Raw genomic sequence first — 7,353 nt, 5'->3', positions numbered from 1 at the left:
GAAGGGGCCCCTGTAACAGTTGGAGGGGGGGGGTGAGACACGCATGCGACGATCGGGGATTGGCCCCCGACTCGCCGGAACGGCAAGGGCCACGAAGAGCCCAAGATGACAGCCGAGACCAGTGAGGCCGAAATAATGGCCCCCGTTGAGGCAGCGCAGCCTGAGACAGTGCACCTCCCACAGAACATCTGTGAGAGCACGCAGGGTGTGGCAGAGGGCAGAAGACAGTCTGAGCTGGTGAGGGGCCTAGCAGAGACTGCGGAGTGTGAGGAGCTGGGACGAGTCCAGCGCGTCCCAGCGGCAACGGAGAACGAAGGCGCTCGGCAGCGAGCAGGCCCTGGCGACCGCAGAGTCCCTGAGAAGCAATGACTGGTCCCTAGGAGGGGGGCTGGGCTCCAGATCGGTACAGGGCACCAGAGGGCGCAGGGACGAGAGGTGGTGTCTGTCCCTGGGCGACGCGCAGCAGGGCCACCTCAGAAGTGAAGGCGGACCAATCGTGGAGGTTTGGAGGCTGCATATCGGGGGAGCCCTCAGCACGTGCGACGATAGGAGAGCTGCCCAGCTGCGCCACAGCTGGGGAGCCCAGGATGGCAGCCGGGGCCTGGGAGTGGAGGCCGCTAGGTTTCGACCAATATATTGCCCCAGAGAAGGAGATGTGCGTGAGGAGCTAAGGAGAGCCCCATAGTCTTCTACTGTGGCAAAGCACGGAGGCAATCCTTGGGAAGGGCCAAGATGCACTTGAGGCGCCCTAAAAATGGGTGAGATCCCAATACAGTGCAAACTTCAATGCCAAAAACGAAAGGGGTCCACTGCAACAGCACAAGCCCGCCGCGGGGGAGTCACGGGAGGGATGCGGTGGGCGAGATGACATGGAACTTGCATCGAACCTAGGAAGGACGACTCTATAAACTGCAAGACAAGTGGAGATGTGGCCAGGAAACCTCTGGGAACTGGAGAGCCTGGAGGATCACTAACGGGGAGGGGGTTCGTTGCATCCTTCCGTTCGCCCTCCCAGGAGGACCGACTAGGCCTCCATTGTCGTAGAGAATAGCAAAAGAGACCCAGAAATGGGAAAAGTAGGCCGCAAGAAGGATGCAGAAGTGAAAGACGACACTGCTGCAAACGCCATGACAGGACTTCGGGGAGCCAAGAGCACTCACCCTATGGAAGGGACGGGGGACCCCACCCTTCAGGACATACTACAGGCCATAACAGCCTCTCGTGAAGTTTTGGAAGGAAAAATCGATGTCCCGGCCACAGACTTAACTATACTCAGGTACGACCACCGACGCTTGGCCGAAAAAGTGTCTACAACAGAAAAACAGGTCAAAGGACTTCTACCACAGTTTAGTGACACAAACCAAGACTATGAGCCTGATGGAGAAGCAAATTCGCGACCTGGAAATACAAGCAGAGGATGCGGAAAATCGTTCCCGGAGAAACAATATCCACATGATTGGCTTACCAGAACGCATTGAAAAGAAAACCATGATGGAGTTCCTGGAGCACAGGCTGAACGAGGAAGTGGCAGAGGGTGGACTCTCACCCTTTTTTGCGCTCAAAAGAGCGCATACAGTCCCAGCACGTCCCCCGACTCCAGGGGAACCTCCAGGGCCGGTTATAGCTCGGTTACTGCACTATTTGCTGAGCCAAGGCAGGAGGAACAGTGACTGCACAATAGACAATCACACGGTCCATATCTTTCCAGACGTTTCGTAGAAAGTACAGAAACTGAGGGCCACTTTTCGAGACGCTAAATAGAAACTGCGGCAACTGAGGATACAGTATAGAATGATGTTCCCTGCAACACTGAGAGTGATGGCCGGGGGGGCACACAGTTCTTTACCACATCGGACGAAGTGTGGCAGTCGTCACCAGAGGAGAACTATCTAAAGGAGGACCTGCAACCACGGCGCCACAGAAGAGCACAACATAGCAGGAACCACAAATTGATGACTCCTTCCAACAAAGAGGTGCAAAGGTAACGCCAGAAGGCAATGGAGGCAGTAGCATCTCTGAGTGGATCAGACCCCGGCTCCCCGGGTGGTGGGCGAGGAGATGGAACATTCATGATCGGATCAAAATTCAGATGCATCGCGTGCATCAGTTGGGACGGGACTGGAGGTGACTCTGGGGACATCTGACTGCATCATGTGACTTGCTCATCTCTAGATTTACATGTGAGGTCCTGTGCCGGTACCGGACGGTCACCAAGAACTGTCTGGAAACCATCCTCTCATCCTGAGCAGCTGAAAGAGCAACCGGAGATGGCGGAACCTGCAGGAGGGGGCCAAGCCCAAAAATACAATCATGCTTAAAAGACAGGGGTGGGGCAGACGGGCTGTAGGAAGTTGGCTCTGTATGTACTATTTCAAAGTAAGAAATAGCATGCACAGAGTCCAAGGGTTCCCCTTAGAGGTAAGATAGTGGCAAAAAGAGATAATTCTAATGCTCTATTTTGTGGTAGTGTGGCCGAGCAGTGGGCTAATCAGAGGGTAGTGTTAAGCATTTGTTGTACACACACAGGCAATAAATGAGGAACACACACTCAAAGACAATTCCAGGCCAATAGGTTTTTATACAGAAAAATATATTTTCTTAGTTTACTTTAAGAACCACAGTTTCAAGATTTACAAACAATACTTTAAGTGAAAAGTATTTCACTTAGGAACTCTAGGAACTTTGAATTAGCAAAATAGCATATACAGTTTTCACACAAATGGCAATAAGCTATTTTAAAACTGGACACTGCAATTTTCAACAGTTCCTGGGGGAGGTAAGTGTTTGTTAGTTTTGCAGGTAAGTAAACCACCTACAGGGTTCAAAGTTGGGTCCAAGGTAGCCCACCGTTGGGGGTTCAGGGCAATCCCAAAGTTACCACACCAGCAGCTCAGGGCCGGTCAGGTGCAGAGGTCAAAGTGGTGCCCAAAACACATAGGCTTCAATGGAGAAGGGGGTGCCCCAGTTCCAGTCTGCCAGCAGGTAAGTACCCGCGTCTTCGGAGGGCAGACCAGGGGGGTTTTGTAGGGCACCGGGGGGGACACAAGTCAGCACAAAAAGTACACACTCATCGGCACGGGGGCGGACGGGTGCAGTGTGCACACAGGCGTCGGGTTTGCAATGTAGTTCAATGGGAGACCTAGGGGTCTCTTCAGCGATGCAGGCAGTCAAGGGGGGGGGGGCTCCTCAGAGTAGCCACCACCTGTGCAAGAGAGAGGGCCACCTGGGGGTCGCTCCTGCACTGGAGGTCGGATCCTTCAGGTCCTGGGGGCTGCGGGTGCAGTGTCCTTACCAGGCGTCGGGTCTTTGAAGCAGGCAGTCGCAGTCAGGGGGGAGCCTCTGGATTCCCACTGCAGGCGTCGCTGTGGGGACTCTGGGGGGTCAACTCTGGCTACTCACGGGCTCGCAGTCACCGGGGAGTCCTCCCTGCAGCGTTGTTTCTCCACAAGTCGAGCCGGGGGCGTCGGTTGCAGAGTGCAAAGTCTCACGCTTCCGGCAGGAAACGTGTTGTCTTTAAAAGTTGCTTCTTTGTTGCAAAGAGGCTTCTTCCTTGGAGCAGAGCCGCTGTCCTCGGGAGTTCTTGGTCCTTTTAGATGCAGGGTAGGCCTCTGAGGCTTCAGAGGTTGCTGGACCCTGTGGAACGCGTCGCTGGAGCAGTTCTTTTGAAGTGGGGAGACAGGCCGGTAGAGCTGGGGCCAAAGCATTTGGTGTCTCCGTCTTCTCTGCAGGTTTTTCAGCTCAGCAGTACTTCTCAGTCTTAGGTTGCAGGAATATGTCTTGCTGGGTTCTGTGAGCCCCTAAATACTTGATTTAGGGGTGTGTTTAGGTCTGGGGGGTTAGTAGCCAAAGGCTACTAGCCCTGAGGGTGGCTACACCCTCTTTGTGCCTCCTCCCTGAGGGGAGAGGGGCACATCCCTAATCCTATTGGGGGAATCCTCCATCTGCAAGATGGAAGATTTCTAAAAGTCAGAGTCACCTCAGCTCAGGACACCTTAGGGGCTGTCCTGACTGGCCAGTGACTCCTCCCTGTTTTTCTCATTATCTCCTCCGGCCTTGCCGCCAAACGTGGGGCCGTGGACGGAGGGGGCGGGCAACTCCACTAGCTGGAGTGCCCTGGGGTGCTGTAACAAAGGGGGTGAGCCTTTGAGGCCAGTTCCTGCAGGGGGAGGTGAGAAGCACCTTCACCCAGTACAGGCTTTGTTACTAGCCACCGAGTGACAAAGGCACTCTCCCCATGTGGCCAGCAACATGTCTGGTGTGTGGCAGGCTGCTAAAACTAGTCAGCCCACACTGGTAGTCGGGTATGGTTTCAGGGGGCATCTCTAAGATGCCCTCTGGGGTGTATTTCACAATAAAATGTACACTGGCATCAGTGTGCATTTATTGTGCTGAGAAGTTTGATACCAAACTTCCCAGTTTTCAGTGTAGCCATTATGGTGCTGTGGAGTTCGTGCATGACAGACGCCCAGACCATATACTCTTATGGCTACCCTGCACTTACAATGTCTAAGGTTTTGCCTAGACACTGTAAGGGCATAGTGCTCATGCACTTATGCCTTAACCTATGGTATAGTGCACCCTGCCTTAGGGCTGTAAGGCCTGCTAGAGGGGTGACTTATCTATACCTGTAGGCAGTGTGAGGTTGGCATGGCACCCTGAGGGGAGTGCCATGTCGACTTAGTAATTTTATCCCCACCAGCACACACAAGCTGGCAAGCAGTGTGTCTGTGCTGAGTGGGGGGTCTCCAGGTTGGCATAAGACATGCTGCAGCCCTTAGAGACCTTCCCTGGCATCAGGGCCCTTGGTACCAGGGGTGCCAGTTACAAGGGACTTACCTGGATGCCAGGGTGTGCCAATTGTGGAAACAAAGGTACAGGTTAGGGAAAGAACACTGGTGCTGGGGCCTGGTTAGCAGGCCTCAGCACACTTTCAAATCATAACTTGGCATCAGCAAAGGCAAAAAGTCAGGGGGTAACCATGCCAAGGAGGCATTTCCTTACACGGACAATGTGGCAGACTCCTCTTAAAGAACTTGAGGACCACCCCCAGATTCGACAGACTAGTTGATGTAATTGTTTAGGTTTGGATGAGAGACGAAAACCCTTTTGTCCTGGGGAAGGGGAGTTGGGAAGTTATTTGTTGGGTTAGGTTTATAGGGCAATGTGAGTCACAGAGTCTGATAGCTCTGGATCTAAAGATGTGGTGCGGGAGGACACGGTTGCAGTTGTCTATGGAAATGGGATGGGCACAGAAGCGGCTGCAGACAAGATAGTGGTATGGCTACATTAGACTCATTCAAATAAATTCATGTCATGGAATGTCCGGGGCATGCACACGATGGTCAAGAGGTATAAGGTTTTTTCATACTTACAGAGGAGAGGAATTCAGGTGGCAATGCTTCAGGAAACACACTAAACACAAGCAGAGGGGAAAGCTATAAAGGAACGATGGAGGGGCCAAGTATACTACACGACTCACTATGCGTTTGCCAGAGGGACCCTGATATGGATAAAGGCGGGATCCCATTCCAATTGCTGGATAGTCTCATTGATCCGGAGTGGCAATTTGTGGCAATTCGGGGGAGATTAGAGGGCAGGGAGCTAGCAATGATTAATGTTTATGCACCCAACTCGGATCAGAGTGCATTCTTTACACGGCTATCAACCCACCTGGCCTCATTCCTACAACACTCCCTGGTACTAGGAGGTGATTTTAATTGTGTGGCAGACCCCACTAGAGACTGCTCACACCCCACTTTGCACGATTCTCCGCTTACTAGAGTGGCACAGCAGTTCACATCCTGGCAGTCACATTGGGGCCAGGTTGATGCGTGGAGAAAGTTGCAGCCGGACACCAGGGATTGCTCGTACTTCTCTTATGTACATGAATTACACGTTCGGCTAGACGCATTCTTGTGTACACCAGATGTGTTCCCACATATACACAACGCTGAATACTTAGCTCACACTATCACAGATCATAACCCTATATTTTTATCACTTAAGTGGGGCCTGCACTTCCCTCATAACCCCACGTGGAAATTAAAACCAGAATCGTTAAAGGATGTACAAAATCAGGGGGAGATGAAACAGCATATTAACCACTTTTTTACGGATAACGAGGCCACAACCAACAATCCTTTGATAGAATCGGATGCTTTTAAAGTGCTAATGAGGGTGAGGTGCGCAGCGAGAGCGGTAGGGGTACGCAGAACGCTACTTAGAGACACCATGGGGGTGGAGGGCAAACTGAGAGAGGCTAAAAAGAGTAGACCGGAGGATCGAAACTACCAGCACACAATACTAGAGCTCAAAGAAACAGTAGCGGAGTGCGTGGAACGTCTTTGCTGCTTCGACTGCAGGCATTATATAGCAAGAGCCCATAGGGGAGGGACAAGGCAGGCCATATGCTGGCGTGGGTGGTGTCGCCGACTCAGAGAGGCTCAATCATACTGGAAATGGGGGACAGCCTCTATGAACAGGAAGAAATAAATGCACATTTTCTAGCCTTTTATGAGCGGCTATACAAAAGTACCCTCCAATATGATAGAGAAACCACAGAGACCTACCTGGCCCAGATGAAACTTACCACACTTACACCTGACACAGCAGGGCAGTTGGGAGGAGCCATCACCCAACAAGAAATCAAGGGGGCCATCAAGGACTTAGCTAGGGGGAAGACACCGGGGACAGATGGTTTCCTGGTCGAGTTTTATGCTGTGTGCACAGAACTACTGGCCACAAGGCTGAAGACCCTCTATGTGGCCGCCAAGGAGCGGGGAATACTGCCTGTGGCAGCAGAAGAGGCGATTGTGGTGCCTCTGCTAAAACCTGGTAAAAATCCTACGGAATGCGGCGCTTACAGACCATTGTCCATGTTGAATTTGGACTACAAGATTCTCAGTAAGATCTTGGCGACGAGGCTCCTCCCTCACATGCCGAAACTGATACACCCAGATCAGGCAGACTTTGTCCCGGGACAAAACACAGCAGATAACATACGCTGATTGTTGGCGGTCATGAGGGACCCCCGCCTATGATGACAAGACGGCGGGAGTACTTGCTGTGGATATTGAGAAGGCCTTTGATAGCCTAGAGTAGGGGGTCCTTTACGCCGTGATGGCCAGGTTGGGCTTGGGGACTGACTATATTGTATGGGAGCAGTTACTGTATACCAAACCTATGGCCAGAGTGCGTACAGGGCAGATAATATCAGAAAGCTATGCGGTGCAGCGGGTCACTAGACAGGGCTGACCCCTTGTAAGGAAATGCCTCCTTGGCATGGTTACCCCCTGACTTTTTGCCTTTGCTGATGCTATGTTTTGAATTGAAAGTGTGCTGAGGCCTGCTAAC

The sequence above is a fragment of the Pleurodeles waltl genome, chromosome 3_1, assembly GCF_031143425.1.
Source record: "Pleurodeles waltl isolate 20211129_DDA chromosome 3_1, aPleWal1.hap1.20221129, whole genome shotgun sequence".
Classification (NCBI taxonomy): Eukaryota; Metazoa; Chordata; class Amphibia; order Caudata; family Salamandridae; genus Pleurodeles; species Pleurodeles waltl.
Note: the sequence above shows the minus strand (reverse complement) of the source record.